At 32.7% G+C, this 26,701-nt stretch overlaps 1 long non-coding RNA gene across 1 annotated transcript; it reads right to left on the reverse strand.

Moving 5' to 3' along the window:
- On the reverse strand, positions 1,423 to 6,970 carry LOC109350635. The gene is made up of 3 exons (XR_002108113.1): positions 6,959 to 6,970; positions 4,348 to 4,351; positions 1,423 to 1,642 (listed from the first exon to the last, which is right to left on the reverse strand). It is a non-coding gene; the product is annotated as an uncharacterized LOC109350635 (long non-coding RNA).

Raw genomic sequence — 26,701 nt, forward strand, 5'->3', positions numbered from 1 at the left:
CATATCTTGCATTGGATATTGTGTAACCAACTCTTCTTGTGGTTGGGTTGTAGTTTCAACATTATCTTGCACATGCTTTTCCCCATGCATGTACCAAAATGTGTACTTTCTAGGAAACCCTTTTTGTAGTAGATGACTAAACACTTCAATTCTATTACCCATTTTAAGAAATCCACATGTAATACAAGGACATGGAATTTGATCATTTATAGGTACATTTGAAAAGGCGAAATCCAAAAATTGCACCACCCCATCCAAGAACTCCTTTGATCTAATTGGTTTCTCAATCCAACTCTTATCCATCATAACTGTGTGAATCTGTTTTTGACATACCAAACTTATAAGCCTCAATCAACAATTCATTAAAACTAATTGTATTGAAGAATCATTTAACTTATTTGTCAATAAAAAAATTAAAAGGTGAAAAAAAGGTACCCAAGTGCTTTTAAGGAGAGTGGGATAAGGACTTATTCCAGCTTTTGAGAATAATCGTGAAAAGTTGAAGGAAGAAAAATCTGAAATATTTCTTAGTTTCTTTACCCACCACCAAGGAAATATCTACATGCACACATAGTCAAACATTTCAGCTGCTTAACCTTTGGACCAATATCTAGTAGGTTTGATTCTTTTCTATAAACTGATAACCCAAACTTATCTCTGCCAATTAACTAACACATCATAATCGTTTCAAACTGTAACTTAAACCTTTAATTTACCAAACAAAATGTAACTTTTCCCCACCTTTATCTCTTTATCAACTTTGAAGCAGTAAAATATAGATGCTTTATAACAATAAAGATGTATTAAGTGAGGATCTTTGAGTGAAAAAGAGGACATATAGTAATATTATAATTAGCAAAGGTAGTCAATTTTCCCTTTCTATATGACAATAACATAATTTCAGTTCATATTTTAAAGATATATAATCTTTCCCTTTATATAGAGCCTCTTCCTTCTTTCTAAACTTTTTATGAACAAAACAAAAAGTAACATTAGCAAAGATTATATTAGAAAAAGGTAAGAGTGATGATTTATGCATAAATATTCTTGATGACTGAAAAGTGGCTTTTAAAGAAGTTACATAATAAGGTTGAAATGTTCAACGACTAGCATAGGAGTTTTTGAGAAATTTACCTTTCATGAAAATTTATCATTCATTAAACAGATAAACTCGAATTCAAATTTTGCATATGAAGAAATTAAAACTCACATTATGAGAAGTAGTCACTCTTTAATTACTATGAATGTTCTCAGCTAGAACAATATAATATTACTTCTAAAGGAAAATAACTCTATCAACTTCTAAATGGCCAATAACAAATAAAATGTTGGACCAAAATTCCATATCTATGTTGAGAAGTGAATATTGCGAGTCAATTATGTCTCTGCTATTACTACCAACAAAACTGTGGAAGTGCATAATTGGCAACAACAATATCTGACTAATCAAGAAAAAGTAAAGCTCATTCATATACATCAATATTTAGAAACACCATTTCAAAAAATGTGAATGATCACCCTGCTCCTATTATTCTTTCTGGAGTCTGGTAATCTATGCCAAATTGCCAACACTAAGACAACACAAGTGAACTAATGTAAAGAAAGCAGTGACCAACATTCAAGACCATTTGAGTTAGATAAACTTATATTTATAGTTAGAAATATATACTTTGATAGAGAGAATTTTTTTCCAGACAAGTGGTATGGGTACTGATTCATTATACAAAAAGGTCAACCAATTTTAGCAATACAGTTTATCCATTAATATAATACATTCTAGATATAAAAGTTTTTAACCAATTTTAGCAATACAATTTTTAGATTAATATCTATACATTCTCTTAGTATACATTTTTGTAGACGATTAAAGATGAATGAATTGAATGATATACAGATAATATAAAAAGTTATATACAACTGATACATAAACTATTTGTATAAGGGTTAATTTGATGTACTCTTATTAGTACATAAAAACATATACCATATCCAAATGACACATTAACATATTATTTAGAAAGTGCAAACTCAATAATATGAAAATACTATGTCAACAAAATTCAAAACTGGATCATCAAAACTCAGTTTCAAAACCCCAGATTGAATCTCAAACTTGAACCAATTCCTTTAACTAAAAGTACCCCAACTTTTTATTCATATGTAATGTATTATAACTATAATGATTATGTGTAGTTGCAACTCTATACTCTGAAGTACGTGCTAGCTAAATGATATCAATCAATAACACAAGACTATTCAAGTTGTAGTGTCTGACATTAACCATCCCTTACCCTTTATCCAACCCAAACTCGACAAGGCATTGTACCTTCACTTTTTCATCCAATCAAAAATCGACAACACATTGTACCTATCAAACCATTTTCTATCATTTCATATTTATTATCGAATTACAGTCACATCATCTCTTTCTTTATTGTTTCTCTTCCATTCACCAATTAAACTTGGAAATTTTCGAAGCACATAAAAAAAATACACATGATTTTATGCTAGGACTAGTTTAAGCTTCTCAGTGAAAGTGATGAGCATATATATTGTGAAAGTGATGAGCATATATATTGTGAAAGTGATGAGCATATATATTGTGAAAGTGATGAGCATATATATTGTCATATATATTGTGAAAACGCTAACCTGAATAACGCTAAATTAAGCGAAGCACGAGTTCATATTCTCCGTTGAAGTTAAGGTTCTGAAATTCAAAATCACAAGAAGCAAAACATCAATACATGCATAGATATAATTAAAACTATAATTTCTCAGATTTCTATAACTAATAATATTAGGGATTAGAGAAGCACAAAATTAGGGATTTGAGAAGCTCAAAATTAGGGATTAGAGTTGATGAAGTGATTTGAAACAAAATTATACAATTAAAAAAGGAGATGAAATGATTTCTTACCGATCAATGAAAAAGTTTGGAATGAATTGATTTCTGGATAGTGATGAAGTGAAGAAGTGATTTCTGGGAAAGAGAATAGAAGAATAAGTGATTTGTGGAAAAGAGAAGAGAAGAATAAGTGATTTATGGAAAAGAGAAGAGAAGAAGTTAATTTTTAAAAGCCATGGTGTGAAAGTGGTGAAGTGAAGAAGTATTTTTTTTGAGAAGAGATGAGAGAACGTGAAAGAGTGAAAGAGTGAAAGAGTGAAAGTGATAATGTGAAAGATGAACCATGGACCACATTGTTAGTTTTGGGCCTTATTTTTTGAATTTGCCATGGTATATGTAAGTGTGGCAAAAATTCTGTCCCCAAATGTCTTTTATTTTGTAGTGAATGGAGCAAAAAAAGTATAGTAAAAAACATAAAATTAAAAAAATGTAATAGATTAAATAAGGTACATTGTTAGCTTAGAATCCATCAAAATCATTTCCAAAGTCCAGGTTTGGGTGGTATTTGCACATACTAGATTTATGTGATACTAACTACAATCTTCCAAAGGTATTTGGACTCATTCAAATCCTTGATTATGTCGAAGGGGCGAGATATCTACATGATACTGTTATATAAAAAACTCTCTCATACTCATAAATCAATCAGTAATCATAAGTCATAAATATAAACATATTAAATGAAGAATATCTGTAATGATAAAATACTATTTTTCATGAACAAATTTATGTAGCAATGAATATAACAACAAAGTAACTTTACTTTCAAAGTTGACACATAATGTAATGAAATGTGAAGTTTAAAAAAAGAAAGATATGTCAAGACTTATTTTACAATGGAGAGTTATTAAGTAATACATCTCATAATGTAAAGGCATTATCATATTATAGAGCTTGTTTCAATGCTAAAAGACTAATTTGTGATCAGTATAAAAATCAGAAAGAAATTTATTGTATCTAAAGGTGTACATACAAAACAAAAGGTAAAGGGATACTTCACCAAAAAAAAACAATTCGAAAGAAATAGAGCGAGCAAATACATGCAAAAGCTACATTTGTTTCAATAAAATAATGATGTTGCAGAGAACAAAGAGCTAATACAAACACTAAAATCAGTAGAGTCATGACGTCATAATTGATATTTAACAACGCTCATTCAAAAACGCTTATGTGTTGAACGCTGTTAAATGTAAGGCGGAAGAGAATTAACAATGCTCATTGAAGAAAGCATTGTAAAATGTGTTATCTTTAACAACGCTTATTGAAGAAAGCATTGTTAAATGTCATACTTCATATATTTAACATCACTTCTTCAGTAAGCGCTATTAAATGTGTTATCTTTAACAACACTTATTAAAACAAACGTTGTTAAATGTGTTATCTTTAACAGCACTTGTTGAAACAAGCGTTATTAAAGATCATACATTCATTTATTTAACAATACTTCTTCAGTGAGCACTATTAAATGTATTATCTTTAACAACACTTATCGAAGAAAGCGTTGTTAAATGTCATACTTCATATATTTAATAACACTTATTCAATAAACGCAGTTAAAGATCTACATTCATATAAACGCTTATTTTAGTGAGCGAAAATATTTTCAAATTCAAAAACAAAACCTCACATACAATAATACATATATCACTCAGTTTATTATTTCTCTTACTTTTCTTCTTTTCTATGAGTTACATTTTCTTCTCTTTTGTTTTTAGTTTCTCTCTTCAAGCAAATTATCGGTTTTTGGTTTTTCTCTTCAAGCATAAGGTAAATTGTTATGTTATTTTAGCTCATTTATTTCTTTCTGATTCAGTTTTGATGTTTGTTGTGATGTTATGCAACTATGATGTTCTAGGTTTTTGGCTATGGTTCACTGGTTTAGAACATAGAGTTTGAATATAATTGTAAAAGTTCTTTCTCAATTGCTACTAATTTTGTAATTTGTGTCATAACTTTTGCAATTTGTTTAGATATGTCATTTTTATTTGTATTTGCAGCTTGCATTGATCATTGAGGAACACATGAACACTCTATAAGGACTTACACATTGAGGAGAAAGAATGAACAATTTGCGTAAGATCTTATTACTTATATGTTATTTTATAAATTGGAATCTGTTAAGATTGAATGTAATTGGAGTCATTGGTGATTTACCAAATATATTGTAAATATAGTGGAGTTGGACATGCTTTCATGTGTTTGATAGAATTCCTGATAGAGACATTGTCTTATTTAGAAAATACACATTTAACAACGCTTGTTTAAGTGAAATATCTACTTTCTACAGTGCTTCAAAAAGCGTTGTTGAATATAACCTTATGTACTACTGCTTAGTGAGTTAATATAAACATAAAAAGTAAATAATGACAATTTTAAACGCTTTTGTTTTGCTATTCTGACATAGTGAGTTAATATAAATATCAAAACATTTATGAACGAAATGGTAATGAGATGTTACCAAAGGAGTGCAAAAGTGAGATATAGAGAATCAAACTCATAAGTAAAAAAGAAACAAAAGTTAGGTTTCAATGAAGAAAATTATCAATAAAAAAGTGTCCAGACACCACTAATTGTAAAGGACTATTAGACAAAGAAGATGAAAATTGTAAAGGACTATGTTGTATACAAATGATTCGATGAATAAATTTATGTATAAAAAATAAATAATTATTCAATAAGGAATGCAAAGAGTGTGAGGCCAAAGATTAGATAAAGCCCACAAACAACAAAAGGTAAAGACCTACTTGACAGAAAAACAATTCCAAAGCAACAAATGAAAGTGAAGTGCACCATTGGAGATTGATCTATGTTTTGATGAAGACAAACATGAAGACCAACATGAAGACAAGCTTGAAGATCATTCAACAAACAACATGCCGAGGACTCAAATGATGACTTATTAGACTTAGGTTATAATTCATTATTATCTTTTTAGAAGTCTAATATGCTTGCCATAGATATTGAGTCTAGGTTAAGTAAACCTAGGTGTGAGTCTCACAAGACTTAATAAAGTAATTAATCCACTAAATGAGACATCATCTAGAAATATATGAGAATTAGGTTCATGCATTTGAATACATTGATTTTGTACATTAAATGTATTATATTTGGAAATTATGTATTGCATGAGCACATATCATATAGGTGGTTCACCATGCATTAACAAGCTGATTTTACACTGTTTAATCGATTATGAATAGTGTTAATCGATTAACAAAATCACAGTTTCAACAGAAAATTGAAAAACTGAAAACAAATATTTTCAACAACCCGTTAATCGATTAAATGGGGTACTTGGTACTTAATCGATTAACTGAGACTTTAGACAACTTTCTATTTAAACTGAAATCTCAGCATATGTGGCATAAGAATCCATACATTTTTACATCATTTTCTCTGCATATTTTTGAGTTACTCACTATCATATCTAGGAGAAAATGTTGCATGTTGCATTAGGAGAAAGATTAGATCATGCTAAGGCTTTAACTTCCATATTCATATTGCATGTTCTTTGAAAATCCTTCATGCATCAATCTTATGTTTCTTGGAAAGAAAAGAGATAGTTCTTAAAGATTGCATAATTTCAGAAACCTCATGCATGTACATTCATATTAGACTAGGAATTCTTGCTTATCTTTGATCTTTATTGTAAAACCGAGTATTAAGTACTCATTCATAACTCAAAGCATTGTAATTCAAGGATTAGGAAAATCCTAGCTGTGGTTAGGTAAGGTGTTCTTCACAAAGATTTGGAGGTCTTGGGATAAAGAACGATACCTTGGCTGGGGCCGAATCGCGGTAAGAAAGGTTTTATTGGGAGGCGATTTTAGGAAAGGTCAAACCAATGGTGACGAAGTTCTTTGGGTTCCAAGAAAGGAGCGTTTGAGTCTTGTAATTGGAAGCGTATATGTAACTATACATTGTGTTCTATAGTGAAGAAAAAAATCTCCCAAAATCAGAAGGGGAGGTCTAGATGTAGTTTTGCAGTGGACCGCAAAACGAACCAGGATAAAATCCTTGTGCAATCTTTTCTATCCATTTTTCTTTTACATTTCAAGTTGTAATATTGCATGATATAACATGATAATTTGTATATTGGTTCTATGCTATACCTAGTTTAATTCTGTGTAAAAATATATGTTATATCATTGCTTGATTTCTTGTAACCTGTCGTGCAAGAGAGCTGGTAAACAAGATTTTCTGCATTCTGTTTTTACTGTGTTTAATCGATTATGAATAGTGCTTAATCGATTAACTAGACATTTTTCAGCAAGTGCGCAAAATCCCAAAAAGTGGAACTTGAGCTCCGCTACACTTATTCAACCCCCCTAGGTGTGTTCTGTCCACTGATACCTAACAACAAAGTCATACATGCAAAATCTAGGATGTAAAGAATGTTTTCTTAAGGATAATGTCACAAAGAATAATTATTCAACAAATAAATGTAAATGTCCTTAGACATATGAACAGTAATCAGATAAAAACAATATCTTCCAAGGAATCTCAGTGATCATGGGTGCAAAATCTAAAATGTAAAGTAAATTTTTAAGGATAATGTCACAAAGAAAAAATGATTGAATAAACACACCCAAAGATTGGAGATTTATGGTTACACAAATTTCATAACCAAGAAATGTGAAGATCATTATCAAGATCAGTAGTCTTACATGGAAGAGTTGGAATGTAAAGTATCTTTTTTTAGGATAATATCATTAAAAATGTGAGCATAAATGGTAACCATCATTTTTAAAGAAGAAGGTAAAAGTGTGTTAAAGACGTCATTTTTATGAGAAAAAAACCCAAACGAAATGTTGGAAACCAATTGATGAAATAAAATGTTCCATCATCATTCACGTGAGTAAAATGGGAGCAATGGTTTCACAACATTCATAAGTGTAACAAAAATGACATCTTTATAGAGGAAACCCAATAACCAAATGAAGGGTTATATTGTGAGAATAAAATGATCACCATGGATTCACATTACGATTACCTTCAATGAAGATGTGTATCAAATATTTGAGAGTAAAAGAAAGTATGATGAGTATGAGAGATGAGAGAAGAGTTGTGAATAGAAAGATGAAAATGAGAGATGAGTGAATAGGAAGATGGAAAGGGGATTAATAGAGAAAGAGAGAGAAAAAAAACTATCCATACCCAAAAGATAGAGTTTGTCCTTTCATTTCATCTTCTAGTAGTGTAATATTATCTGTATAACGCGACAACAAAGGTCTTGTAGTTTTAAATACAAATGTATGTCAAATCCCATTCTTGTAATTAAATTGTGCTTGTAATAAATGAAGTGAATCTGCAACATTATTTTATTATATTCAAAATGATAAAATGCCTAAACTATCCCAAGCTAAATAAAACTAACACATATACATATATGTACTTTTCTGTAAAATAGCACATAACATTTTTATCTTTTCCTTTTAAAAACAACAAAATTATGGGATTACAAATTTACCCATGGAAATGCCAAGTGTCAAGGCACTATGCCAGATATCGTAATAAATAATGATCATTCAATAGCGCAATTTTGAATGACGCTGTTGAAAATGAGGCGGAAGAACATCAACAACGCATAATAAAACATGCGTTGTCAATTTGTGTAACTTCAACAACACATTCTTGACAAAGCGCTATTGAACATCAGTAACGTTAGCGTTGGCTTGAATGATTTATGTTTAACAGTGCATTTGATAGAAAGCGTTGTTGATGTTAATACATGCAATAACACATAATTAAGCAAGCGCTGTTGAAGATGACATAGTAACTACGTTTGCTTAATTATATGTTGTTGATGTTTTACGACTTTTTAAACGTCCGATATATTAATGGTGACAATTATATGTGTCTCTTTGTTTGTTCAAATATTAATGGTTGAGTGGTTATGCGTTTCTTGGTTGTTGAAATATTAATGGTTGAATGGTACATTATGCGTCTTTTTGTTTGTTGAAATATTAATGGTATTGTGGTTCACCAATTATTCTATTTCATCAGTAAGAGTATGTGTTTCTATAAGAGTATGTTCATGAAGATAGTAGGAAGAAAACACAAAGTAGTAAAAAAAAGAGCAATACTGCAGAGAGAGAAAAAGAGAAAAATGACCCAGATTTGTATAGAGGAATCGAGGAAAAAATTGTGTTTATGTTTCAGAGTCATGTCAATGAGGTCTTTAACAACTTTTGATTTTGCAAAAGGACCCAGATTTCAGAAGATTTAGTTCAATGATCTCTTTCAACTAATTGATTGATCTCTTTCAATTAAAGGAAATAATTCACTCTTTGTAAAATTGGTAATACAGTTTAAATATCTAAAACATGAATCATTCCCTCTACGCTCTCAAACTTAATCGAAAAGAAATTCTCATACTCTCAGCAAACCCTCATACTCTCTGCAAACCCTCATACTCTCATAAACCTCCAAAAACTTCATCTATGGCTTCCCAAAGTGGCAATCATTGTTCTCATAGTGGTGACGAAGCTACACCGACTCCACAAGACAAGAAAATCGTTGCTAAAAAATGACCTCCACGTGGAATGACTTCTATGAAGAATGTTATTCGGTCAAGAAGTAAGGATGTGAAGATAGAAGTTCAATGGAACTCTAAAGGTCAATCATCAAACTCGAAGGGTGGCAACACATTGGTAAGCTACATTGGTGTTGTTGTTAGGCAGAATCTGAAGCTAACATTCAAGAAATGGAGTGATAAAGGGAATACCATGAAGGAGCTTATTTGGAATGAAATAACAGTAAGTTTATTTTTCAATTTTTGTGTTTTCATGCAATGTACGTTATATGTGTTATGTTTTCATGCAATATACGTATATGTGTTACGTTTTCATGCATTGTACGTATATGCATGTGTTTTCATGCAATATATAATGTATATGAGTTTTTATTTTAGTCAACTTTTGATGTTGGTGAGGAGCATAAGGATTATATCCTTAAATCGGATGGCAAGACTCTCCGACAATTCCGAACTGATGCCGAAAAATTACTCAGAGATGCTGATGGCAATGTCAATCTAAAACCTCCAACTAAATATGCATATATTGTTGATGAAGAGGATTGGAAGACTTTTTTCACCCTACGCACACAAGACGAGTCTTTCTTGGTAAAATCACATTCTTTGTATTGACTTTTGTATATATGCTTCTGTCTATACATAGCAAGAGGACATCTAAGCCTTTGTATCCATTATTGGTTATATTTTTTATGCATATATATATATATATATATATATATATATCTAATTACATTATTAATGGTTATGTTTTGTTAGTTGGAGAAAAGAAGTGATACACCTATGAGTCCACATGGAGTAGAACTCGATGTTCTATGGATGGGTACCCATAAGAACAAGGATGGTGTCATCGATAATGAGGAAGTTCAAGAAGCGGCAAGACATGTTGTAAGTGTTCATTTTTTAATTATACTTAATTTCCATACTTTATTTATCAAAATGTGATTAATTAACCTTATGTTTTTTCTTAATTTGTCAGGTTGCCCTAAAAGAAAAGGAGACAAACCCAAATAGTCGCATAATACTTGACAAGGCACTAGCACTGCCTATCTACCCTGGCCGTATCCGAGGTGCAGGATTTGGGGTAAGCCAGTGGACATTTGTACCCCATCCAAAGCGTGCAACCAAAGCCCAAATAAGTCAGGTTCAAAATCAACTAGATGGCCTCATGCAACGGTTCAACGAATTTGAGCAATCGATGAAGGCACAAAGAACTACATCTTCATATTTCCCTATTGAAAAGGGAACCTCCACTTGCTGGTTCACAATAATCCCCCCAATCTCACTTAACCATTGTAGTTGGTAAGGAGTGGGATGTGGTTTAGTCTCAAGGTTTAGTTTTGAAACTAACCTTGAACTAGCCATGTTGGTACAACCACCATCAATACTTAATAGGCAGATGTTTCCTTGGACCAAACACCTAGAAAGGAAGATGTTTGTCCTTTGGTTGGCCTCATTGGCCATGACTTGGGTTTCAAGCCAAAACTAGCTCTGATGACCACTTGATGACAACCTCTTGGGGCTGCCTTTGAATTAAAGGATCGTTTTAGCTTGAACTTAGATTTGTGAATGTGTGAATTCGGTTTTGGGGAATTAGGGTAATTTTGGGGTAGATGTGGCTTCGGTTTGGGATGTATAATTAGGCTAGGGTTTGTGTATGGTTTGTAGGATGAAGGTGAAGGTGGAAAAGAATGGAAGGTGAGGAGCGCCACAAGCAATGCTGCTTGATAAGCTATGGGGTTCGCCACAAGCAAGGATGCTTGATAAGAACAAGTATGGTGGTGGCCACGGCCAACCTAGGTTTAGGAGAAGTGCTCTCAACTAAAACAATTCAAATTTACTCAAAATAAAACTTAACCTTTATTAATGATTTGATCAAACTATAAATAGGCAAAGTTGCCTTGGCTGAATAGATAAAATAGAAGATAGAAATCAAATTATCTTCTAATAAACATAAAAATAAAATCCTAAGTAATATCAATTGGTTGAGCTGAATTGCTTGTTTGACTTAGTCTTGAGTGTAATTCGGTTTTGGTGGATGGTTGGCCGAATTTGTTGAGGAGAAGGAAGAGACTTGATCAATTTGACTTCATCTTGAGGAACTAATCATATTTAATTTGAATCCAATCTGATTTGTTGTTGGTTGGAGATGAGATTAGGATTCCCTATTTTATAGCCTTGTGCACCTTAAAAGATTGAGCTTCCTATCTTCTTTCCTTGTTTCTAGCCGTGTGCATCTTTGGGAGATTGATTAATCTCTCTTTAATCTTCATATAATCTTCTCTTTATCTCCAAGTTTGAAAACGTGTGCCATATACCCTTGAATTCAAATTCAAATCTATCTTCTTTTAAATTCGTTTTCCCTCCATGCCTTATCTCCTTGTTTGCCTTAGAGATAAAGTGTTAGCTGAATTGCCTTATCTCCTTGTTTGTCCTTATAGATAGAGTTCCTTACGTGCCTCCTTCCTTGAAATGATCATGCATTGACTTCCATTTGCCCTAGCCACGTGAAAGGCTTACCCTTGAACCTAAGTGAACTACTTGGTCACGAAATATGGACCATGTTACAAATAAATCCCAACCCATATTACATGAATTAAATATTAAAAATACTTGAATGAAAATAAACCTAAGACTATATGAGAATGCAATCTCATTTATTTGAATCAATGAAAATAAAATAAACCTAAGTAGAAAGTGACCTAAGGACATAAATGTCCTCCTCACATACCCTCTCCTGGGTCAATTGTGTCCTTTGAGACTTTAAAGATCCCTGCCTTGGCTTTGGCCCTAGTTGTAGGACCATCATAACTTCTCTTGCCCTTGGAATCAAAGGCTGCCCTAAGAGGGTTTACATCAGAAGGAACCTGAGTGGCAACGACTAGCTAGTAATGATGGCATTGTTCCTTCAACCGTCAATGAGAGTTGCACACCTGCACCTTACAACATTCTCATTCTCATTCTCATTCCTGAGGTAATTTAGTTAACGTATTTTAATTTAGTCGTTAACTAATTATATATTTTAACTTATATACAAGGAATCAGTTCTTACAAACTTTTCCTGGATACCCTAACTAGCCGAGTAGTGGGTGTTGGGAAAGTGCACAAGTCGACCGATGCTATACTGCATAATGCGCGTATCCCACGCCATCATGTGAAGGTCTCGATTGACATTGCAATCGATGATAATTTGTTGCTGCATAATGAGCATGTACAGAAGTTGGGAGATGATATGATAATTACATCAATTCCCAAGGAAGTCTTCGGGGATGATATTGATGAATATGTTGGCATCAGTGAAGTACGGGATGTATATAAACGTGATTGTATAGGTGCAACTACTGTATGTATATATATGAGGTAAATTATGTTTTCTTAACTTCTCATTTTTGCATGACGGTGGGTTATAATTAACTAATATTTGTGTTATATTTATTAGGTACTTGTATGAAAATTTTATTAAGGTAAATAAGGAAAAGGTGATGTTCACATCCCCACACCTTACCGCTTTGGTGTCGAGTGACAAAAAGGAGATTGGGGGAAAAAACAGAACGAATTACAGATAATCTCCTCCATCATAAAGAAGATGTAGATTTATTTCTTGCACCTTTTAAAACCGGGCGAGCATTTTTTAATTCTGATATATTTATTTATTTAGTATGTTTGTTGTGCTTAACATTTCCTAACCATGTACATATGTTTTGTTAGGCATCATTGGGTTTTGGTTGCCATCAGTCGGGTCAATGAAAAATTATACTACTTTGACTCATTGGCACATGGTGATATGAACAACTACCTCACTATGAAAGAGATGTTTTCTAGGTAAGTGGGCTACTCATTTAAACTTTTAGTTACACTTTCACTTTCATTTTTTGTTGAGTAATTAAGTACATTTTCTATTGTTTAGTGCGGTGAAAGTTTACAGAAGCTGTAATCGTGCTAGAAACAAGATACCAAATCCCAAAATCAGGTGGACTCGTATAAAGATATTGACACAAATCATCTCAAACAATTATATGTGTAATGACCAACTAATGTTATACTTATATGTTTACTTCATTTTAATTGTAGACCCCTTGCCAAACAAATCAGGTAGATTGTGGCTATTACGTGCTAAAATTCATGAATACTTATTGTAATGACAAATCATTACAGATGGCGAAGTCAACCAGATTAGAGAACAATAGTCAAACTTTGTACGTATTGCTATTGACAAATCATAGCTAAATGTATAGTAGATTAGTTTTGCACAAATTGTAGTTTAGGGAATTCAATGTAATGTATATGATTTGATCTATGTAATTAATGTAGCACAAATTGTTGCATAGATTGTAGCTTAGGGAATTCCATACAATGTAAACATTACAGTGTAATTAATGTTCAATATATAAATTTAGTTGTGTTCATATATTCATTTTGTTGTTATGTTCTGTTTTTGTATCGATTCAGGTTATTTTCTGTTGTGTGCGTAACTGTGTAGAATTAGGAATAATGGTCTTCGACATTGTATTTTTTTATTGCCATGTCGTTATAACCATACAATGACACTTTTTAACAATACGTTGTTGATTATATTGCATTCAACAGCGCATTCACCAAAAAGCGTTGTTGAATACATATCTCTCATTTATTCTCTTTTAGCTATACAACAGCGCATTCAGTAAGAAGCGTTGTCGATATGATCAACAAAACTATTTCCTCTACAATTAATCGCTTAACACAATGCTTAATCGATTAATTGTTTGAATGTTATTTATTGTCATTATTAATTATTCTATATATTTAATTAATTGTCATTAATCGAATGTCATAATTTAATTATTAATTTGAATTTCATTAAAAAAATGAATTATTAAAAAAACTATTATATCTTCCATAGTGCAATCTTAAGGAAACATTGTGGAAGATATAATTGACAGTGCCATCTCCACTATGCATTGTTGATTGTGTATCATTGACAGTGCCATCGTGATTATGCGTTGTTGAAGATACTATCAGACACTAAAAAATTAAAATGTTCCTGCATTCTCACACATTCATCAGCAATCACAACACTCATTTACTCAGCAGTAAACACATTTACTCTCAAAATCAACCTCGAAAATCATTCAACATCAAAATCATTCACTCATTCAATACCGAAAAACATTCACAGATTTTACACGAAAATCATTCAACACCGATTTTGAAAATTCTTCACTCGTTTAACCTCAAAATCATCATTCATGCATTCAACACCGAATTGAAAGTGAGTTTTTCATATAGTTATTTGTCTTTTTAATTACATTATATTTAACTTGTATTGAGTTATAAATATTTTCCTTATAAATGAGTGAAAGTGATTTCACTCGTTTAGCTTTATTGAGTTGGGGTTTCCGAGTTCCGACTCATTTAGCTTACATTATGAGTTAGGGTTCCCCCATTTTTAATTACATAATAATGCATTTGCTCTGCAAGCTTAACTCCAAGCTTTAGGGATTTATGCTCATTATATTGTTTTCTTAATAGAAAATGGATGAGTGTCAATCGATTGACGAATGAGTATGAAGAAGGAGTGAAATGATTTGTTAGGTTTGCAATTGATAATTCTGAAAACCCTAATAGAATTGCCTGTCCTTGCTTAAGATGTTGTTACTCAAACCGAATTACTCCAAATGAGATTCATATGAAAGACAACTACACAAATGCATATAAAGACGATCGCTCGAAATGGCAAACATTGTCGAAGAGGATCTTCAGGATTGTCCTGAGATGTTTCAGCGGTTGATAAGTGATGCTGAGAAACCATTATATGATGATTGTACTAAATTCACAAGATTAACAGCGGTGTCAAGGTTGTATAAGTTGAAATTTGTTAATTGATGGACTGATAAGAGTTTCACCGACTTGCTTGCACTTCTGAATAATATGTTGCCGAAAGATAATGTGCTCCCTTCTCGAACCTATTATGCAAAATAAATGTTACGCTCGATAGGCATGGACTACACTAGGATACATGCTTGTGAAAATGATTGCACCTTATTTTTTAATGAGTATGCTTCATTAAAGTTTTATCCTAAATGTAATGCATCACAATATAAGAAGGAAGACTCAATTCCCAAAAAGGTTGTATGACATTTTCCCATCAAAGCAAAATTCAAGTGCATGTTTAGCAATGCCAAAGATGCAAAGAAGTTGACATGGCACACATCCTGTAGATTCTCCTCAATAGAGAAAAATTGATCATGACTATCCTAGTTTTGGTCAAGAATCAAGAAATATATGCCTTGCATTGTCAACGGATGGAATTAACCTGCGTAGTGTTCAAAGTTGCTCCCACAGTACATGACCAGTGATGTTGGTGATATACAACCTACGTCCTTCTCTATGCATGAAACGCAAATATGTGATGTTATCTATGTTAATTTCTGGACCTAAACAACTAGGAAATGGCATAGACATATATTTGGCTCCATTAATTTAAGACTTGAAGCAAATGTTGGAGACATGCAAAAATGTATATGATGCGTATAGGAAAGAAAGCTTCAACTTGAGGGCTTTTTTGTTTGGCAAAATCAGTGATTTCCCTGCATATGGTAATATGTATGGATATAGTACAAAAGGACATTTTGCATACCCTGTATGTGAAGACAATACTCATTCAATAAGGTTGGAACAATATAAGAAGAATGTTTCCTTGGTCATCGTATATTTTTGCTTTCAGATCATCACTATCGACGATGGAGAAAAGCATTTGATGGAAACAATGAAGAAGGTTGTGCTCCTTTGCCGTGGACAGGTGACCAATTATTTTAAAGGCTAAAGAGTTTGAATACTAGCTTTGGTAAACCTTTTGCAAAAGAAATTATCACAAGTGGGTGGAAGAAAAAGTTAATCTACTTTGAATTGCCATATTGAAGTTCATTATATGTAAGACATTTCCTCGATGTTATGCATATTGAAAAAAATGTGTTTGAAAGTCTCCTTGGTACCTTACTCAATGTCCATGGTAAGACCAAATATGACTTGAATGCAAGGTTGGACTTGGTTAGTATGGGAATAAGAAAGGAATTGGGGCCAATAATGAAAGGAAAACATACATTTCTACCTCCAGCAGCTTATACTTTGTCGAGGAAGGAGAAAATGGAATTTTGTAAATTTATTCATGGTGTTAAAAGGTCTTAATTCTCATGATTTCCATGTATTTATGGATCATTTCTTGCCTATTGGAATACGGTCAATTCTACCTAAAAAAGTTCGAGGAACCATAACTAGATTATGCTTCTTCTTCAAGGCAATTTGTAATAAAGTGATTGACCCTGAGAAATTACCTACATTGCAAAGACAAATTATTTTGACTTTGTGTGAGCTTGGAATGTATTTCCCACCTTATTTTTTTTGACATAATGGTTCATCAAAGGGTATGTGAAGAACCGATCAAGACTAGAGGGTTGTATTGTCAGCGATATGTTGTTGAAGAAGCTCTTTATTTTTGTATCGGATACCTTACCGATGGTGATTTCATGGGCATTCCAAAGCCTCGATATGCAAAGAAAAATTTGGTGAACATTTGGTGAAGGTATTACTGGGAATGAAATATTGACTATAATAAGAACCAAATTGGAGAAAGCGCACTTATATGTTTTACATAATGCCGACGAGGTTGAGCCATATGTTGAAACACACAAGGAGATGCTAAGGATGTGTTACGCAAGTAAGAATGAAAATTGAATTTCCAAAGAGCATAATTGGTGTTTCATAAAGTGGCTAAAAAATCACATTGATGAGGAGTTGAATACAAATGTACATTCATTTTCGAAAGATTGAAATAGTTAGTGAATGGTTCAAGCCTTCATGTCTTATCCTACACTGTTTACCTAATTAATGGGTTCACATTTTATACGAAAAAACAAGACGATCAAAATAAAATGCAAAATAGTGATGTGACTTTTGTTGCTCGAACTTTACATATGTCATGTGCAAAAGATAGAAACCCAATATATGCGAACATGTCATACTTTGGAGTGATTGAACGCACATGGGAATTAGATTACACAATGTTTCGGATGTCGATTTTTTATTGTATGTGGGTTGATAACAACAATGGCTTCCGAGTTGATGAGTTAGAGTTCATGCAAGTGGATCTTAATAGGCCAGGATATAAAGATGAGCCATTTAGCATCACAAGCTCAACAAGTATTCTATGTTAGTGACCCAGCTGATATGAAATGGTCCATTGTTCTTTTAACTAACAAAATAATCGTCAATAATATTGATGACCAAGAATATGAAGATATTGATGAAGATGATCCTTTTTTGAGACATATCAGTCGTGTGAGAGTGGACAAACTACGGATGATGATTTATATACAATAGATGATCATGATGAAGGGCATTGGGTACATCAATATGCTTCTCCAAACAAGGATGACCCTACAAGACAAAAACAATCAAAGAAAAGGAAAAAGTAGATGCAAGTAGTCTTTGTATAATTATAGCTTAATTTTGATTGTTTGTAATTTGTATAATATTGTTTCTTTGTAATTTGTGTAATTTTTTTATTTGTAATTATGTACTATGTCAAAACATAATTGACATGATATTCATTGTTTGTATTTTGTATTATATTGATCTTTAATAAAACAAACTTTTGGTCTGTATTAATGTATTTGTGTTGTTCTGAATGTATAAATGTCTATGCTGTTGAGAATGTATGTTCTGCTAATAAATGTATATGCAAGTATTAATTTATACAAATCAACAACGAATTCTAGGGGAAGCCCTAGCATACGCTGTTGTAAAAGATAACTACAACATTGCTTTTTATAGGAAGCATTATTGTGCATTATTAATACAACAGTGATATGCGTGTGATGCACTATTAAACATATGAACTTCAACAGCGCAAACATAAGCGCTGTTCATAAGACCTATAAAATGCGCTATTTATGTAAAACTATATGACAACACTTTGTGGACGATGTACTGTTGTATTGATGCACTATATGGCAACACTTTGTGGACGATATGTTGTTGTATTGATGTACTATATGACAACGTTTTTTTTTGTGTTGCGATGTGGTATATAATCCATACAACAACGTGTGTGAAGCGCTGTTAATGATGACCATATACTACTGTGGTAAAAAAGAAAGCGCCCGAAAGCGCTGTTATATATCTAAAATAAGTGTTGTTGAATGACAACTCTGGCGTAGTGAGGAAAGGTTAAACCTATTTTAGGGAATACATCAGCTCCTTCAATTTCTTTATAGATATAGAAGCAATGAAAGATGTTATCTTTTATCCAAATAAAGGAAAAAAGCAGTATGAGGCAAATGAACACCGACATATAAGTCGAGTATATAGCTATTGAGGTTTAGAGAGAATGTACAAATCAATATTGTGAGAACCGGATCGGAACGGGCGGTCCGGATGTTGATCGGACTTGAAAACAATTCTGGTTTGTAGTATTAAACGAGTAAGAGTTGGATCACTTTGAATCGGGGAAATTCCGATCCGATCATGTTAAACAAACATAACCTGGGAAATAAACTAGACAGTTAACTAAAAATAAAAGAAAACGAAATATTACTATAATATTTCGTTTTACTCTAGTCCAAAAAGATGGAGATTTGTTAGTTCAATATAATTATATGTAATTATTAATCATGTAAAATTTTATATTTATATAAAATTATTTATTTATAGATAAAAATGATTAATTATATATGAAATCAGCCGATCCCACCAGAAATTTTAACTGTTTAAATTGATTAAACTTAAAATAAGACCTCTTCCAATCTAACGTCCGACTCAGGTTTCACAACATTGGTATAAATCTTATCTCTTGATCGTCGAAACTATGAATAGGATTTGAACTTGTGCCTTGTTGATAAATGATAAGTAGTGATGTTGTTGATATACACCCTTCGAACCAACCGAATAAATATCATGAATAAATTAGGTTAAGAATATCTTGTGACAAAGTTCATGGGTCTACTTCTATTTTTGGAAAAATGATTGATAAAATAAAAACTGCTTTCTTATTAGCTCATAAAAACTCTGCGAAAAAGGTTGTAACATAGTAATGGGGTTAGTCATTTTTTGAAACGTAAACATAATCAATCTTTTATTTTGTACCATCAAAAATATCCTTGGTTAAAGAACTAATCTCTTTTAGAGTGAAAAGAGTGAATGACTAACCATTCCAACAAGTATTCCAATAAAACCTTCTAAAGTCTTTTAAATTTTATAACACTTAGCTCTTAGCATCTTCTGTTTTAATTTTGAGAAAGTTTATATACACAATTTGAAGTTAGATATAATTCGCATTGTGTAAAAAAATTATTTTTCATCAAAGTCAAATTTGTTCCAGTATGTAATATTGTACATGAAAAGTTAATCAAAATCCAAATATTCTCAATATTTAATTGATTAACTTTTTGGCAATTACTAGAACATGATATCCTCCATTATTCATTTTTGTAGTCCGTTGACAAGGAAGATTTCACCTGTCACTACTTTTTGGAGCTTTTCACTTCAAGAAAGTATGCTATACTTTTCAGGAACTGTATAAACTAAATTACTTTATGATATTAGAAAAAGAGTCTTGTGCATAAAACAAATTTACACCACAAATATAAAGGATAAAGTTGTTAAAAGTTGATTGCTATATTATCAATTGGTTAATGAAGTAATTACATTTTCTAAAAGTTGGTAACCTATTGAAAAACTCATTAATAAATTTACGTGCCTTGTTGATTAGTAATTTATACACCAATCAGTATTTAAGCTTCTTTGTGAAATTTTTCTAGGAAGTTTTTGCAAATCAATTCCCTTCTCTATTGGGTATAGTCTAATAGAAGGTAGTAAGCTACTAGGTAACATAAAATAAATAGCTTAATATCTATACAGTTACAATATAAAAATTTATACATAGTTAATGTTATTTCTTATCATCCTTCATTTAGATTATTTTTTTCAAAAAATCAATGGTAATTAAAAATGAATGTTTGATGTTACAGTGACGTTGTAAAAAACACTTATGCTGTGAGTTTATATATTTTCTCTCTCTAAAAGAGTGGAATATCTATGCACTGACAGCGTAAAGTAAAGATTTATATACAGTTAGTGCATCATCCACCTTCATTTGGATTACTTTTTCTGAATAGTCAATGATAAATGATACAATAACAATATATAAAACTCATACATTATCGGTGTATACATTTTTTTCTCATCTCATATTACATTTAATCTTCTTTACTTACCAGCATTAGCCTTCTATAGACTTCAGAAGATGTTAATTAGATAGGACTTAACAGAACATATCATGTCAGTACCACACCAATATTAAGATCATGGAGCAAATATAATCATTCATTTCATTGATTGTTGTTACAAGATATTACAAGCAATGTTACTTCCTATAATTGATATATAACTAAAGTACAGTTTGGACCCAAGATCAACGAAAATACTATTGTACATAATGAAAACAAAATGTCTGGTTTATCTTTGCACCTTAAGTTATTCAATCAACTTCTGGTGTAAAAAACTGTCAAAATTGAGCACCTTACATTAACAATATTTTCCTTAACCATTTACCCCACCAGAAAAGGGAGAAAATGAAACACAAAGAATCCATATTCCCCAAAGGTAAATTAGATCCCACTAAAATTATGCTTAGCTCATCTTGGTAAAATGGTATATTCATTACACCAGAATTGATATTTAATAACGCATATTCAACAATGCTTATATGTTGAACGTTGTTCAATGTAAGGTGAAAGAGAATTAACAGTGTTAATTGAAGCAAGCGACGTTAAAGGTGTTATCTCTAACAGCGCTAATTGAAGAAAATGCTGTTAAAGATCATACTTCATATATTTAACAACACTTCTTCACTGAACGCGGTTAAAGGTGTTATATTTAACAACACTTATTGAAGCAAGCTATGTTAAATGTTATATCTTTCACAGCACTTATTGAAGAAAGCATTGTTAAATGTCATACTTCATATATTTAACAACACTTCTTCAATGAGCGCGGTTAAATGTGTTATCTTTAACAGCGCTTACTGAAGCAAACGCTGTTAAATGTCATACTTCATATATTTAAGAGCACTTCTTCAGTGAGCGCTGTTAAAAGTGTTATCTTTAACAACACTTATTGAAGAAAGCAATGTTAAAGGTCATATTTTATATAAATAACAACACTTCTTCAATAAGCGTTGTTAAAGATCATACATTCATTCATATACTTAACATCACTTCTTCACTGAACGCTATTAAACGCATGTTTTAGTGAGCGAGAATCTTTTCAAATTCAAAAACAAAACCTCGTACACAATAATATATATATCACTCAGTTTATTATTTCTCTTACTTTTCTTCTTCTCCATGAGATCATTTTTTTCCTCTTTTGTTTTTAGTTTCTCTCTTCAAGCAAGTTATCGGTTTTTGGTTTTTCTCCTCAAGCATAATTGTTATCTTATTTTAACTCATTTATTTCTTTTTGATTTGGTCTTGATTCTTGCATTTACACCATAAATAACAAGTCTTTAATGCATTTGAATCGTTATTTTTTTAAGTAATTAGTTTATTTATGATCAATTTGGTGGAAACATTTCACTAATAGTGTGATCTTTATTTGTTGTGAAGTTATGCAACTATGGTGTTCTAGATTTTTGGATATGGTTCAGTGGTTTAGAACACACAGTTTAAATATAATGGTAAATGAACTTTGATAGCAGCAGAATGGTGGGTGATAGTAGGATTGGCCATAAATTGGGTAGTTGGTTAACAGAAAAGGCAAAGTCAAGTCTAGTATTGGTTTGGTATATGAGTCTACAAACTAATCTCTTGTAAGCAGATGGGTTAGGGTAAGGAGCAGAGGAATCTTGATAGAGATGAGTGCTAGGAATCATAGGTGTAGAGGATGGTTTACATCCAAGCATACTTGAATCAAAAAGGATTTCAAGGGAATATTTTCTTTGGTGGGTGGAAACTCTATTCTTATTTCTAGCAACTTCAAAGCCTAGAAAAAAATTTAAAATTCCTATATCTTTTATTTTAAAGGTTTGATCTAGAAGGGATTTGATATGTTGAATTTCATGTGAATTATTGCCAGTGAGGATAATATCATCTACATACACTAATAAGGTAGTGATAGAAGAAGTAGAGGTCCATTTGATGAATAGAGAATGATCTCCTTTGGTCTTGTTGTATCCATTCTTAAGTAGAAAGGTTGAAAGTTTAGCACACCATTGTCTGCTAGCTTTATTGAGTCCGTATAAGGACTTTTTTAATTTGTAGACATGGTTAGGGAAAAAACAAGTAAGGCCAGGAGGAAGGGACATGTAGTCCCGTTCCTTTAGTTCACCATGTAAGAAAGCATTATCAACATCTAGTTGTTATAAAGTCCAGTTATGAATGGAAGCTAAGGCAAGGATCAACCTAACAGTTGTAAGTTTGGCTACAAGGGAAACAATATTGATGTAATCAATGCCTTCAGTTTGATTATAGCCTTTGGCCACAAGTCTAACCTTGTATCTCTCAATAGTGCCATCAGGGTTATATTTGATCTTGAAAATCCATTTGTAGCCTATAGGTTTCTTAGAATTAGGTAAGTCAGTTATGATCCATGTGTCGTTTTGTTGTAAGGCAGAGAGTTCTTGGTTTATAGCTTCTTGCCACTCAGGGAACTTAATGGCTTACTTGTAAGACTTTGGTTCTATCTGAGAGGTGATGGATTTTTGAGTAGGGGAAAGTTTATGATAGGACAAGTAGGAGGATAGAGGGTAAGGTGAATTGGATGGAATGTTAGTATTGTTTGATAGGGCACATTGATAATCTTGTAAGTATGTAGGGTTTTTTTCAATCTATTACTTTTCCTAGGTTGAGGTTGGTTATCAGGGGTTGGTTGAATAGGAGGGGTTAGAGTATGTTGTTGGTTATGTGTATATGTGGAGATGGAAGGAAATATGTCCTCATAGAAAGGGTAGTTAGGACTCTAGGAGGTTGGTTGAGGTAAGCTAGGTGGGTCATCTGGTTGAATGGTAGTATAAGGAAGCACTTCTTCATGGAAAACTACATCCCTGCTAATTTGGATGGCTCTAGTGGTGAGTTTAAGGACAATGTATCCTTTAATTCCTTCCTGAAATCCTATGAAGACACATCTAGATGATCTAGGATCAAACTTATCTCTAAGATGTTTGTGAGTGCTAGTATAACATAAGAAACCAAAAACTTAGATTTTGGAAATTAAATTGTGTCTGGTGCAATGTTTCATAGGGATATTGGTTAGCCAAAATAGGTGTTGGTAAAGTATTGATCATGTGGACAATATGTTTGATGGCATAAGACCAATAGACCTTAGGAAGATTGCTTTGGATTAATAGAGCTCTTGCTACATTCAAGATATGTTGATGTTTTCTTTACACAATACCATTTTGTTATGGTGTGTAATACAAGAAGTTTGGTGTATGATCTCTTTATTGGCATAGAAGTTTTTCAAAAGAAATCCTGGGCCATTATCACTCCTAACTATCTTTATGGCAGTAGAGTATTGAGTATGAATCACAATAATAAAATGTTGCAGAGCTGTAGATGCTTTGCTTTTCATTAGGGTAATCCATGTGTATCTACTATGATCATCCATTATAGTTAAAAAGTATTTATGTCCATGTATAGATGGTATGGGAAAAGGTCCCCAAATATCAACATGAATTAAATCAAAAATTTTATTAGAACAAGTGTGTTGCTTAAAGGAAAATGAAGCCTCTTTTGTTTAGCTTGGTGACAAATGTCACATATATGATCTTTATTAGAAGTGATAAAGGGAAGTCTAGTCTTAATTACATCCATACAAGATTGAGAGGGATGAGCTAATCTAAAATTTCAAAGACTAGACTTAGGTACAATATCATAATTGGTAATTGAAACGTTTATATTGTGATCAAGCTTAACTCCTTGCAACACATATAATCCATTTGATATGCTAGCTATACCAATCATCTTCAAGGAATCTTTCTCTTGTATTTTACAATAAGATGCATCAAAGGATAAAATACAAGAGGATTCAGATGGTAACTTAGGTATAGATAGAAAGTTGTAAGCAAATGAGGGTAGATATAGAACATCATGGATGGTTAGGTTCTTGGAAATAGGTATGGTTCCTGAAATTTTGGCCAAGACTTCATGGACATTAGGTAATCTGACCCTAACTAGTTTGCTTTTGTAATAGGCAGAATAATAAGAAATCTTATATGTAATGTGATCAGTGACACTACTGTCTCATGTCCATTGAGGTTCATAATTACCTTCATCATGTTGATCTTTGGCTAAGGAAGTTGTAGACAAGGTGTTCACCACATTCTCAACACTGGAGAATCTTTCTTTTGGCCATGTTGTTGCTACAACATATTGACAAGACCCTGGTATTGTTCCTTACTTAATTCAAAGATAGTGCCATCTTCCTTTTGTTGGTCATGGTCATGGCCAGAGGTAGCAGAGTTGACTTGTTGGTTTTTGGTGATTTGGAAATTGAGAGGGAAACATGTATCTTGTAACAAGTTTCTATGGTATGTCATGGTTTCTTGCAGTGAGTGCAATATTTACCTAAGTTTGTATATTTGTTCCAAGGCCCTTTTCCATATGACGTTAGATTTCCCTTATTAGGTCCTTTATTGTTCTAAGTTGCCTCCCTTCCATATACTCCATTCTTTTTCCAACTGGTTCCAACATTCATGGTTTTTGCTTCTAATTCTTGACCATATAACTGTCTCTCTTGCTGGACCACTAAGGAAAGGACCTTGTTCAGGTTTGGAAGGGCTCCATCAACATGATTTATGATCTCACACTTGAGTATGAGTCATTCAAGCCTTTTAAAAATATGATAACCTTGCCTTCGGTTCTAAATCTTTCACTACCACATATGTATTTATGAAGAGGCTTGAAAACTTCTAACTCATCCCAAATTATTTTCATTCAATGTGATATCTGCTCACATTGAGATCACCTTGCTTGTAGTTGGTTATGGAATCTTGAAGGTCCGCAACTCTAAAGAGATTCCCTTGAGAGAATGTTTCTCTACATTCTTCCCAAACTTCATATGCTTTGTCAATCCATAAGATGCTTTGAAAAATTCAAGGAGAAGCTGATCTTATGATCTAGAATGTGACGATATTATTTTCTCTCTCCCAAGCCTTGAAACTTGGATCTTCCTTTGATGATATTTGAATGTTGCCATCAACAAAATCAATTTTTTGCTCAAGAGATGAGGCTCATCCTCATAGATCTACTCCATTGGTGATAATTCTCATCATTTAGAAGAGGAGAAACTAGTGCAATCCCTGGATTCTTTGAAAGGTGAACGTAAAGTGGATCTTGTGTGATATCCATTGGTGAGGTTGATGGAATTGTGGAAGAAAGTGAAGAAGACATCTTGAATTCAACAAAGCTCTTTTAGAAAAGAGCTTTGATACCATAAAAGAATATCAATATACGTTTTTGAGAGAAGAATTGAAGTGAGTAACACTTCTTGTTTGAACAAGAGAATGAAGATGAGAAAAGAGATAGTGTGAAAATGAAATTCTCTTTGTTATCATGATGAATTGATTGATTTACAAAAGGTAATGTTAGTTATATTTATACAATGGAATCCTAACAATAAACTAACTAAAACAACACTTAACACACGTGTTAAAATACAAAGGAATGAATATTAGTTGGGTTGCATAGAGTCCAAGCAATCCATGTCTATATCGCCCAAAGTGCAAGCCCTGCTGGTGTGAGTCTGATGTGGTCTGGTGCGTGTGGCCTTGTATGATCTGGTCTGGTCCTAGTGTGGCCTAATTTGTGTGTCCTAGTCCTGGTGTGGCCAAGGCCTTGATGGTATATCCTCGGTTAGATGGCTTGGGCAAGTTAGTTTTGTCTCGGTTATGTGGGACAACTTGTCTTGGTCAGATTCCACACCTGATGCCTGCTTGTCTCGGCCAATTCTGCTCAGGTTGGCTCTGCTAGATTCCTCACCTGGTGCCTATCTGTCTCGGTCGTTTCTGGTCAGGTTGGCTCGGTCAGATTCTTTGCCTAGTTCCTCCTTGTCTCGGTCATTTCTGGTGCCATGTTGTGTAGTTGGCGCATGCATGTCTTGGTCAGCTATGTGTGGGCATAGGCCACTGGTACAGTTTGGCGCATGTTTCTCAGTCATGATGCATGAGCATGGGCATGATGACTCTGTCATCTGGCAAGTCTTGGCACGTGAACCTTGGCTCGATGACT

This window comes from Lupinus angustifolius, chromosome LG06 (genome assembly GCF_001865875.1).
Source record: "Lupinus angustifolius cultivar Tanjil chromosome LG06, LupAngTanjil_v1.0, whole genome shotgun sequence".
In the NCBI taxonomy this organism is placed as follows: Eukaryota; Viridiplantae; Streptophyta; class Magnoliopsida; order Fabales; family Fabaceae; genus Lupinus; species Lupinus angustifolius.